This window comes from Bufo bufo, chromosome 4 (genome assembly GCF_905171765.1).
Source record: "Bufo bufo chromosome 4, aBufBuf1.1, whole genome shotgun sequence".
NCBI classification, from domain to species: domain Eukaryota; kingdom Metazoa; phylum Chordata; class Amphibia; order Anura; family Bufonidae; genus Bufo; species Bufo bufo.
The window spans coordinates 634913668-634925798 of NC_053392.1; the positions used below are offsets into that span (position 1 = coordinate 634913668).

Here is a 12131-nt window from a genome sequence, read left to right on the forward strand (position 1 = left end):
ACTGTGCCTGTATAGCGGTGTAGAACACTGTGCCTGTACAGCGGTGTAGAACACTGTGCCTGTATAGTAGTGTAGAACACTGTGCCTGTATAGCGGTGTAGAACACTGTGCCTGTATATCGGTGTAGAACACTGTGCCTGTATAGCGGTGTAGAACACTGTGCCTGTATAGCGGTGTAGAACACTGTGCCTGTACAGCGGTGTAGAACACTGTGCCTGTATAGTAGTGTAGAACACTGTGCCTGTATAGCGGTGTAGAACACTGTGCCTGTATAGTGGTGTAGAGCACTGTGCCTGTATAGCGGTGTAGAACACTGTGCCTGTATACTGGTGTAGAACACTGTGCCTGTATAGCGGTGTAGAACACTGTGCCTGTATAGCGGTGTAGAACACTGTGCCTGTATAGTGGTGTAGAACACTGTGCCTGTATAGCGGTGTAGAACACTGTGCTTGTATAGCGGTGTAGAACACTGTGCCTGTATTGCGGTGTAGAGCACTGTGCCTGTATAGCTGTGTAGAACACTGTGCCTGTATAGCGGTGTAGAACACTGTGCCTGTATAGCGGTGTAGAACACTGTGCCTGTATAGCGGTGTAGAACACTGTGCCTGTATAGCGGTGTAGAACACTGTGCCTGTATAGCGGTGTAGAACACTGTGCCTGTATAGCGGTGTAGAACACTGTGCCTGTATAGCGGTGTAGAACACTGTGCCTGTATAGCGGTGTAGAACACTGTGCCTGTATAGCGGTGTAGAGCACTGTGCCTGTATAGTGGTGTAGAACACTGTGCCTGTATAGTGGTGTAGAACACTGTGCCTGTATAGCGGTGTAGAACACTGTGCCTGTATAGCGGTGTAGAACACTGTGCCTGTATAGTGGTGTAGAACACTGTGCCTGTATAGCGGTGTAGAGCACTGTGCCTGTATAGCGGTGTAGGACACTGTGCCTGTATAGTGGTGTAGAACACTGTGCCTGTATAGTGGTGTAGAACACTGTGCCTGTATAGTGGTGTAGAACACTGTGCCTGTATAGCGGTGTAGAGCACTGTGCCTGTATAGCGGTGTAGAACACTGTGCCTGTATAGTGGTGTAGAGCACTGTGCCTGTATAGTGGTGTAGAACACTGTGCCTGTATAGTGGTGTAGAACACTGTGCCTGTATAGCGGTGTAGAACACTGTGCCTGTATATCGGTGTAGAACACTGTGCCTGTATAGCGGTGTAGAACACTGTGCCTGTATAGCGGTGTAGAACACTGTGCCTGTACAGCGGTGTAGAACACTGTGCCTGTATAGTAGTGTAGAACACTGTGCCTGTATAGCGGTGTAGAACACTGTGCCTGTATAGTGGTGTAGAGCACTGTGCCTGTATATCGGTGTAGAACACTGTGCCTGTATAGCGGTGTAGAACACTGTGCCTGTATAGCGGTGTAGAACACTGTGCCTGTACAGCGGTGTAGAACACTGTGCCTGTATAGTGGTGTAGAACACTGTGCCTGTATAGCGGTGTAGAACACTGTGCCTGTATAGTGGTGTAGAGCACTGTGCCTGTATAGTGGTGTAGAGCACTGTGCCTGTATAGCGGTGTAGAGCACTGTGCCTGTATAGCGGTGTAGAACACTGTGCCTGTACAGCGGTGTAGAACACTGTGCCTGTATAGTAGTGTAGAACACTGTGCCTGTATAGCGGTGTAGAACACTGTGCCTGTATAGTGGTGTAGAGCACTGTGCCTGTATAGCGGTGTAGAACACTGTACCTGTATAGTGGTGTAGAACACTGTGCCTGTATAGCGGTGTAGAACACTGTGCCTGTATAGTGGTGTAGAGCACTGTGCCTGTATAGTGATGTAGAACACTGTGCCTGTATAGCGGTGTAGAACACTGTGCCTGTATAGTGGTGTAGAACACTGTGCCTGTATAGCGGTGTAGAACACTGTGCCTGTATAGTATTGTAGATCACTGTGCCTGTATAGTGGTGTAGAACACTGTGCCTGTATAGCGGTGTAGAACACTGTGCCTGTATACTGGTGTAGAACACTGTGCCTGTATAGCGGTGTAGAACACTGTGCCTGTATAGCGGTGTAGAACACTGTGCCTGTATAGTGGTGTAGAACACTGTGCCTGTATAGTAGTGTAGAACACTGTGCCTGTATAGCGGTGTAGAACACTGTGCCTGTATAGTGGTGTAGAACACTGTGCCTGTATAGCGGTGTAGAACACTGTGCCTGTATAGCGGTGTAGAACACTGTGCCTGTATAGCGGTGTAGAACACTGTGCCTGTATAGTAGTGTAGAACACTGTGCCTGTATAGCGATGTAGAACACTGTGCCTGTATAGTGGTGTAGAGCACTGTGCCTGTATAGTGGTGTAGAGCACTGTGCCTGTATAGCGGTGTAGAACACTGTGCCTGTATAGTGGTGTAGAGCACTGTGCCTGTATAGCGGTGTAGAACACTGTGCCTGTATAGCGGTGTAGAACACTGTGCCTGTATAGTGGTGTAGAGCACTGTGCCTGTATAGTGGTGTAGAACACTGTGCCTGTATAGTGGTGTAGAACACTGTGCCTGTATAGTGGTGTAGAGCACTGTGCCTGTATAGCGGTGTAGAACACTGTGCCTGTATAGCGGTGTAGAACACTGTGCCTGTATAGCGGTGTAGAACACTGTGCCTGTATAGTGGTGTAGAGCACTGTGCCTGTATAGTGGTGTAGAACACTGTGCCTGTATAGTGGTGTAGAACACTGTGCCTGTATAGTGGTGTAGAGCACTGTGCCTGTATAGCGGTGTAGAACACTGTGCCTGTATAGTGGTGTAGAGCACTGTGCCTGTATATCGGTGTAGAACACTGTGCCTGTATAGCGGTGTAGAACACTGTGCCTGTATAGCGGTGTAGAACACTGTGCCTGTATAGCGGTGTAGAGCACTGTACCTGTATAGCGGTGTAGAACACTGTGCCTGTATAGCGGTGTAGAACACTGTGCCTGTATAGCGGTGTAGAGCACTGTACCTGTATAGCGGTGTAGAACACTGTGCCTGTATAGTGGTGTAGAGCACTGTGCCTGTATAGCGGTGTAGAACACTGTGCCTGTATAGCGGTGTAGAACACTGTGCCTGTATAGTGGTGTAGAGCACTGTGCCTGTATAGTGGTGTAGAACACTGTGCCTGTATAGTGGTGTAGAACACTGTGCCTGTATAGTGGTGTAGAGCACTGTGCCTGTATAGCGGTGTAGAACACTGTGCCTGTATAGCGGTGTAGAACACTGTGCCTGTATAGCGGTGTAGAACACTGTGCCTGTATAGTGGTGTAGAGCACTGTGCCTGTATAGTGGTGTAGAACACTGTGCCTGTATAGTGGTGTAGAACACTGTGCCTGTATAGTGGTGTAGAGCACTGTGCCTGTATAGCGGTGTAGAACACTGTGCCTGTATAGTGGTGTAGAGCACTGTGCCTGTATATCGGTGTAGAACACTGTGCCTGTATAGCGGTGTAGAACACTGTGCCTGTATAGCGGTGTAGAACACTGTGCCTGTATAGCGGTGTAGAGCACTGTACCTGTATAGCGGTGTAGAACACTGTGCCTGTATAGCGGTGTAGAACACTGTGCCTGTATAGCGGTGTAGAACACTGTGCCTGTATAGCGGTGTAGAACACTGTGAGTCCGTATGACATGCAGATGACAGGCGTCGCTCTTACAATCACTGCACACCTCACTTATTGGGGCAGTCGCGGGGCCAAAACTGACCAAATAACTCCAGTGTGAACTCAGCCTTACAGGTCGATGTTAGCGCCAAGAAGAAGCGCTCTCCTCTTACACCGCCGTCAGCTGATTCCACATAGATGTCTATTGATCTATTAACCCCTTATACATGTAGAGCCCCCGACAGAGTGGAGAGGGGGTCAGCAGTAAATTTGTGGTGACGTCACTGATTATTTTGCCCTTCTTCTGATCCGTCAGAATAAAAAAAACCAAAAAACGGATCCTGTCTGTGGAGCATCCGCCTTCATTCGGTCAGTATTTGGTCAGTAATCCTTCAGTATTGCTAAAGCCAAAAAAAACAGGAGTGGATCCAAAACAGAGATGACACGTGAACGGAATATTTTCATGTCTTCTGTGTTTTGTACCCACTCCTGCTTTTGGCCACCAAATCATAAGCCAATTCTGATACTAAATAGGGACCATGTCATATAGGTCTTATAGCTGCTTCATAGTCAGGATGTCACGGCCTATGGTGTACGCTCTGACACTGTTGCCACACTTGCTGTTGGCGGTGGCAACATGTTGCTGTTTTGGAATGTTGTGGCAGTGTCATGGGTTTTGCTGTGTGCGCCATTACTTGCTTGTCACGCATGCTGTTGCCTGCGGCAACCTGTTGCCTTTTGCTTGTGTGCAATTATCCTTTAAGTTGTGTCTCCCTGCTATGTGGTGTGCATGGGGTTAATTCTCTGGTGAGTTTGGTGCGGTCTCAGGTCTCTTTATATACTGTGGCCTTGAGACTGAGATCCCTTTGTTTGTCTGCCTTGCATGTGAGATGCTTGCTCTGTGCATGGATGAGATCTGAGGGCCATCCAAGTTTGACATCGATGTTCTCAGCAATGTCACCTGCGATGTCATACTGAGTGTTTCCTCCTTGTCTTCCTTCCCCTCCTGGTGTGTAGTTTATGGTGTGGGTTTGAGTTGGAGGTTTGTTATACGTCTGGGTGTTTGTTTCATGTAGGTGTGTACTGGCCTGCATGGACGTTTGACGTTTTCCCCTTTTGTGTGTTTTACCTCCTAAAGGGGGCTGGTTTCCCGGAGGGGTGAACCATAAGCCTATATGCAGCGCTGCCTGGAGCTTCCGTGCATCCGGTGTTCGCATGGAGGTCCGGGTAGATGGTGCCGTCTTTCCATCTCTGCTGCGGCAGGTAAGTGTTGGTTGTTGCTAGTGTTCTGTTGTTACACTTGTACTTACCTGCCGTGCAGTTGCTGCATTCTGTCTTTCTCCCTGTCAGCTACTGTGCCTCTGGAGACGCCTTTCATCTGTGGTTATGGATGAACAGGAGGTCTCTGCCCTGTCACGATGTTGAGGGTGATGCAGGGATTCCTAGACTTCTAGGTTCGTGGGTATGAGCCCCCTTACCATTAAAGGCGGCTCATACAGCCAGGAGACTAGGGCTGCTTGAGGGAAGCTTTAGCAGGTGACCAGCTCCCTTTTCCCTGCCTATGGCCTAGAAATTGGCGACATTGTACGGTGTTTTTTTTCCCCACTCCCCACCATGACAGTATGTCAAACTTGGATGGCCCTCAGATCTCATCCATGCACAGAGCAAGCATCTCACATGCAAGGCAGACAAACCAACTGATCTCAGTCTCAAGGCCAAAGGATATAAAGAGACCTGTGACCACATCCAACTCACCACATTGCCCCAGCCAGTGAATTAACCCCACGCACACCACACAGCAGGGAGACACAACTTAAAGGGGAATTGCACACACAAGCAAAAGGGAAGGTAACAGCATGCGTGACAAGCAAGTCACGGCGCACACAGCAAAACCCGTGACACTGCCACAACATGCCAAAACAGCAACACGTTGCCACCGGCAACAGCAAGTGTGGCAACAGTGTCACAGCGTACACCATAGTCTCATTTTTCCTTCCTTCTGACAGAATAGAAGAAGGGTCAAATAAATGATGACGTCAACCAGGCCAAAAAGGAAAAATAGTTGCCCATTCATGGAGTGGGGAGGGTGGGATCAGCATGAGGAGACCACAGAGTGGTGATGTGGCAGCAGCATGAGGAGACCACAGAGAAGCCCAGTGACATAGTGTTGAGGTGGCAGCAGCCTGAGGAGACCACAGAGAAGATCAGTGACATAAAGTTGAGGTGGCAGCAGCATGAGGAGACCATACAGTGGTGAGGTGGCAGCAGCATGAGGAGACCATAGAGTGGCCCAGTAACATAGTATTGAGGTGGCAGCAACATGAGGAGACCACAGAGTGGCCCAGTGACATAGTGTTGAGGTGGGAGCAGCATGAGGAGACCACATAATGGTGAGGTGGCAGCAGCATGAGGAGACCACAGAGTGGTGAGGTGGCAGCAGCATGAGGAGACCACAGAGAAGCCCAGTGACATAATGTTGAGGTGGCAGCAGCATGAGGAGACCACATAGTAGTGAGGTGGCAGCAGCATGAGGAGACCACAGAGTGGTGAGGTGGCAGCAGCATGAGGAGACCACAGAGAAGCCCAGTGACATAATGTTGAGGTGGCAGCAGCATGAGGAGACCACATAGTAGTGAGGTGGCAGCAGCATGAGGAGACCACAGAGTGGTGAGGTGGCAGCAGCATGAGGAGACCACAGAGAAGCCCAGTGACATAATGTTGAGGTGGCAGCAGCATGAGGAGACCACATAGTAGTGAGGTGGCAGCAGCATAAGGAGACCACAGAGTGGTGAGGTGGCAGCAGCATGAGGAGACCACAGAGTGGCCCAGTGACATAGTGTTGAGGTAGCAGTAGCATGAGGAGACCACAGAGTGTTGAGGTGGCAGCAGCAGGAGAAGAGCACAAAGTGTCCCAGTGACATAGTGTTAAGATGGCAGCAGCATTAGGAGACCACACAGTGGCCCAGTGACATAGTGTTGAGGTGGCAGCAGCATGAGAAGACCACAGAGTGGCCCAGTGACTGAGAGGGGAGGTGGGGGGCAAAACCAGTACCAGCTTAAGATGATGGGTGGCAGTAGGAGCACCTGGCAGCAGGCGGGTGGCAGCATCAAAATAGTAGAAGAAGCAGGTAGCCAGAAGAAACAGGTCTCTTTTGTCAAAGTGTAGGTGTGGCACCATGGATGATCTAGTCTGATGCATCAGGCACTGGTGTTTAAAAATCCTGGCTGATCCATGCCTGATTCATCTTCACAAAGGTCAGTTTCTCCACATTTTTGGTGGACAGGCGATTTCTACTTGGGGTACCTATGGCCCCCACCGCACTAAACACCCGCTCTGATGCCACACTGCTGGCCAGGCAGGAAAGCTTGTCCAGGGCAAACTTGGCCAGTTGTGGCCACAAATAGAGTTTGGCTACCCAGTAGTCCAGGGGATCTTCGATGTGGGGTGGCACACCAAGTATGCCACAACCTGCTGGTTCAGGTTCTGCTCTATGTCTAGCTGCTGTTGCTGGTGAGTAGTTTCTTCACTAGGTGGGTGAAGAAAGCTGCTAATCAGCAAGTCTAGACTCAAGTTGCTGCTAATGGAGCTTGACTGCTCATGCCCCCCCCCCCACTCCAGCAGCCATGGCAGTGGAATGTGAGCGCAGAGGGCCCCCCCGGTCAGACATGCATGAGGATTTGAGGATTGGTGATGGAGCACATAGGCAGCGGCCAACTGACTACATAGAATGTCTCGATAGTAGTTCAGTTTGTCTCCCCTTTCAGTGGGTGTAAAAAAGGCCCTAATTTTGGACTGGTAGCAAGGGTCTAACATGGTTGAGAGCCAGGTAGTCATCCCTCTGCCGAATGGTGACAATTCGGCTGTCACTACGCAAGCAAGTGAGCATGCATCTGGCCATTTACACAAGTGACTTGGAGGGACTCCCTGCCTCCATCTCCACTGCATAGTGCTATGGTGTGTCTGGGTCCTCTGCCTCATCACCCTGTAGCTCCTCTGGCTGCTCCTGCTCCTCCTCTCCTGTCAACCATGTAGAAAAACCACCCATTTCCTTATGCATTGCTTGTGCTTAAATGTCCTCCTCCTCCTCTAGTTCAGCCCCCACAGGGCTTATGTGGCTATGAGATGTAGTCGCCACGTTTCCTGTCCCCTGGCCAGCCAGATTTACCAGCATGTGCTCCAGGACATGAATCAGTGGAATGACATTGTTCATCTCGTAGTCCTGGCGACTGACAAATAAAGTGGCCTCCTCAAAGGGCCCGAGCAAACAGCAGGTGTCACGCATATGCTAGGGTTAGTTACACAGGGGAGTACTCCTGTCCACTTGGATCATCAAGAAATCGTTTATGGCCTTCCTCTGTTCGTATAGTCGGTCCAACATATGGAGGCTGGAATTCCAACGGGTGAAAACCCTGGCCACACTTCACCTTCTGCCCACTAATTTGGCAAATGGCCATGTTCACCTCCTCTGGCGCTTTAACAAAAAATTGCCACACCGCCGAGTATGGCATTTTACCCCCAACACTCTGCTCTGATTGTCTGCTACCGCAGCCTCCATGAACCTCTGGACCACAGTGTCACGAGGGTGTCAAGAGCCACGCCTGACTCCGTTATACCCGGGGTCAGGAAGTCGCAGCGGGTGGCTGCGCGCTCTATGTCTAAAGATAGTGCTGTTTCTTAATGGTAGCTTTCTGGGTTTGCCTTGCAACCCTTTTTGGCTCACTCAGGGATCCGTAGCTCCTTCCCCTCAGCTGTTCCTTGTCCAGCAATCCCAACCTCCTTATATTCCCCTCTCCCACTTCTCTGGTTGCCAGATATAGAGCTTCCTGCCTGGACTTCTATACTGACCCACTGGAGCTGTGTTGCTGAGATTCCTGGTTGTTGTTCCAGAGCGTTACCCTCCGGATCCCTGTTGGGCTTCTGTTGTCCGCTGTTGTCGTCCACCTGGGATTATATGTTTTGTCTGTATTGTCTGTCCTCTCCTTGGTGTTTCCCTTTAGTGTTAGTGGTGCGGACTAGTGATCCCACTGCCCCGTTCACTACACAGGGCTCATCTTAGGTAAAGCCAGGGTTTAGGCACGTGATCGCCGCACGGGTGAGGAACCCGTCTAGGGACGTCAGGGCAGTCAGGTGCCAGCCGCAAGGTGAGTCAGGGGTCACCACCTTTCCCTCTCCCTTGGACAGGGCCTTCCCTTTTCCCTCCCCTTGCGTCACGTATGTGATCGGCACGCCGGTCATGACACACAGCTACTTTATGGGCTGGCTGGCTCCTGCGAAGTGGGTGGTCTACACCGGGCACGTTTGGCTCCCAACCTCCCACCCTGCTGACTCACAGCCATGCTACCACCCTGCTGGCTCAGCCGCTGCCTCACACGCAAGCTGCCATCCTCTTCTCTTGATGATTAAGCTCCTTCTTCACCCGGGTCCCAAGTGCTATTGGCTACATCATCATCATCATCATCCGTTACTGTCTGCACGTCACTGATGCCCCCCCTCAACGGTCTCAGAGCCAGGAGTCTGACCGCTCGCAACACCTGCTCCCACGCGACTCTCATGATTACTACTTGCCCGCCTACCGGAGGATGCGGCGGATGTCTCATCCAGATCTTGGCCGGGCAGTAGCTGCTGACTGTCCTCTAGTAACTCGTCCTCGCTGAAAAATGGAGCCGAGCCCACAGCATATAATACTTCTTACGCTGAGGGAACTGAAAATGACAGAGAAAGGTTGAGGACAGGTGGGGCACAGGGCCTGCTACCGGGCCATTCCAACTAAGCTTTGTGTTAGAGGAACCCACTGACTCTTGGCTTGGGGTGTCTGATGTCACTTCCGACAAAGTCGAAGACCGAGTCAACTATTCAAGCACCGCTGGGTTGCTGGTCAAGACACGACCGCTAGATGACAGTGGGAGCTCAGGCCTCTCGCTGTGACCCCTGCTGCCACCCCCCTTACACTGCTGCGACCTGCGCCAGAAACATTTTTCCCACTGCCCGTTCCCTTTGAAGGCCCTGTCACCTGTCGGTCTGACATACTGTATAATATAATAATTAACCCCTTAAGGACTCAGCCCTATTTTAAGGACTTGGCCATTCTTTGCAAATCTGACCAGTGTCACTTTAAGTGCTGATAACTTTAAAACGCTTTGACTTTTCCAGGCCGTTCTGAGATTGTTTTTTCGTCACATATTGTACTTCATGACACTGCTAAAATTAAGTCAAAAAAATTCATTTTTATTTATAAAAAAATACCAAATTTACCAAATATGTGTAAAAAAATGCAAATTTCCAAGTTTCAATTTCTCTACTTCTATAATACATAGTAATACCTCCAAAAAATAGTTATTACTTTACATTCCCCATATGTCTGTTTCATGTTTGTAGCATTTTGGGAATGATATTTTATTTTTTGGGGACGTTAGAAGGCTTAGAAGTTTAGAAGCAAATCTTGAAATTTTTCAGAAATTTTCAAAAACCCAATTTTTAGGGACCAGTTCAGGTCTGAAGTCACTTTGCGAGGCTTACATAATAGAAACCACCCAAAAATGACCCCATTATAGAAACTACACCCCTCAAGGTATTCAAAACTGATTTTACAAACTTTGTTAACCCTTTAGGTGTTCCACAAGAATTAATGGAAAATAGAGATACAATTTAAAAATTTCACTTTTTTGGCAGATTTTCCATTTTAATAATTTTTTTCCAGTTAAAAAGCAAGGGTTAACAGCCAAACCAAACTCATTATTTATGTCTCTGATTCTGTAGTTTACAGAAACACCCCATATGTGGTCGTAAACTGCTGTACGGGCACACAGTAGGGCGTAGAGGGAAAGGTGCGCCGTATGGTTTTTGGAAGGCAGATTTTGCTGGACTGGTTTTTTGACACCATGTCCCATTTGAAGCCCCCCTGATGCACCCCTAGAGTAGAAACTCCATAAAAGTGGCCCCATTTTAGAAACTACGGGATAGGGTGGCAGTATTGTTGGTACTAGTTTAGGGTACATATGATTTTTGGTTGCTCTATATTACACTTTTTGTGAGGCAAGGTAACAAGAAATAGCTGTTTTGGCACCGTTTTTATTTTTTGTTATTTACATTCATCTGACAGGTTTTATCATGTGATATTTTTATAGAGCCGGTTGTCACGGATGCGGCGATACATAAATAAATAAAAAGTGTACATATTAGGTAAGTTTTACACAATGATTTCATTTTTGAAGCAAAAAAAATCATATTTTAGTGTTTCCATAGTCTGAGAGCCATAATTTTTTCAGTTTTTGGGCGATTACCTTGGGTAGGGTATGATTTTTGCGGGATGAGAGGACGGTTTTATTGGCACTATTTTGGGGTGCGTGGGACTTTTTTATCGCTTGCTATTACACTTTTTGTGATGTAAGCTGACGCAGCGATACCTAATATGTATATTTTTTACTAACTGTTTTTAACTTTATTTGAGGAAAATTACGTTTTTGTTTATTTTTATTTGAAACTTTATTTTTTTACCTTTTTTTCCACTTTATTTTTTGTCCCACTTTGGGACTTGAACTTTGGGGGTATATTCCTTTACAATGCATTCCAATACTTCTGTATTGGAATGCATTGGCTGTATGAGTAATACTGTGTGTATTACTCATACAGCTTCCGGGGCCTGTGAGACCCAGGGGGTCATGGGTCCTTAAGGACTCGGGAAACATGCTGTACCGGTACGTCATGTGTCCGTAAGGGGTTAAATTAAAATAATACCCCCAAAAAAGGCTGTAGTACAATGTAACTTTACTACAGAACGGCAATCAAGACGTATTCTTTTTCCTATTACTACACCCCAAAAAAAGAACTATAACAATCACAATTCACTGCAGAATGACTAATGGGACGTATATTTCATATTAATACACCATGTAAATGGCTGTAGTACAACTTCACCGCTGAACGACAATTATGACATTTTTTCCTATTAATAAACCCCCAAAACATTAAAAACAATATAAAATCACTGCAGAATGGCTAATAGGACATATCTTTCCTTTTAATACACCCCGTAAATGGTTGTATCACACAGAACTTTCACCCCAATCACAAGCAAGGTTTGCTGGAATTATTAATGTGTAAAACAACCAAAAAGCAGCAGTAAAACTGCAATTTGGTTCCCCAATTAGTGCAGCAAGGTGTAATAGGATCGCTCCTGTTTCCCAGGCTGTACTCTCTCCTATTGCACCCTGTTCTCCGTTTATAGTGTAGATGATGCCTCCCTGTCCTTTCCCTGCACCTTGAATAATCTTTCCCTGAACTTGTAAATCCTTTTTTCATCACAATGAAGTCTTTCCTCGCACTGTCCCTAGCGCCTGTAACGTCTCTCCCTGCACTAAGTGCACTGGAAAATGGCAGAATCCAAGATGGCTGCCGCTATTTATAGGGCTGTGACATCACAGGGGCTGCTGATTGGCTGCTGATTGGCTGCATGCATGGCATTGTGGGTGGTCCCTCGTTCCCACAGTTCTTTGCTCCATGT

General features: G+C 48.1%; 1 protein-coding gene across 1 annotated transcript in view; it reads right to left on the bottom strand.

Moving 5' to 3' along the window:
* The window catches only part of GNMT (glycine N-methyltransferase), a 47683-nt gene that overhangs the window by 16005 nt on the left and 19547 nt on the right, over positions 1–12131 (bottom strand). The window lies entirely within an intron of this gene.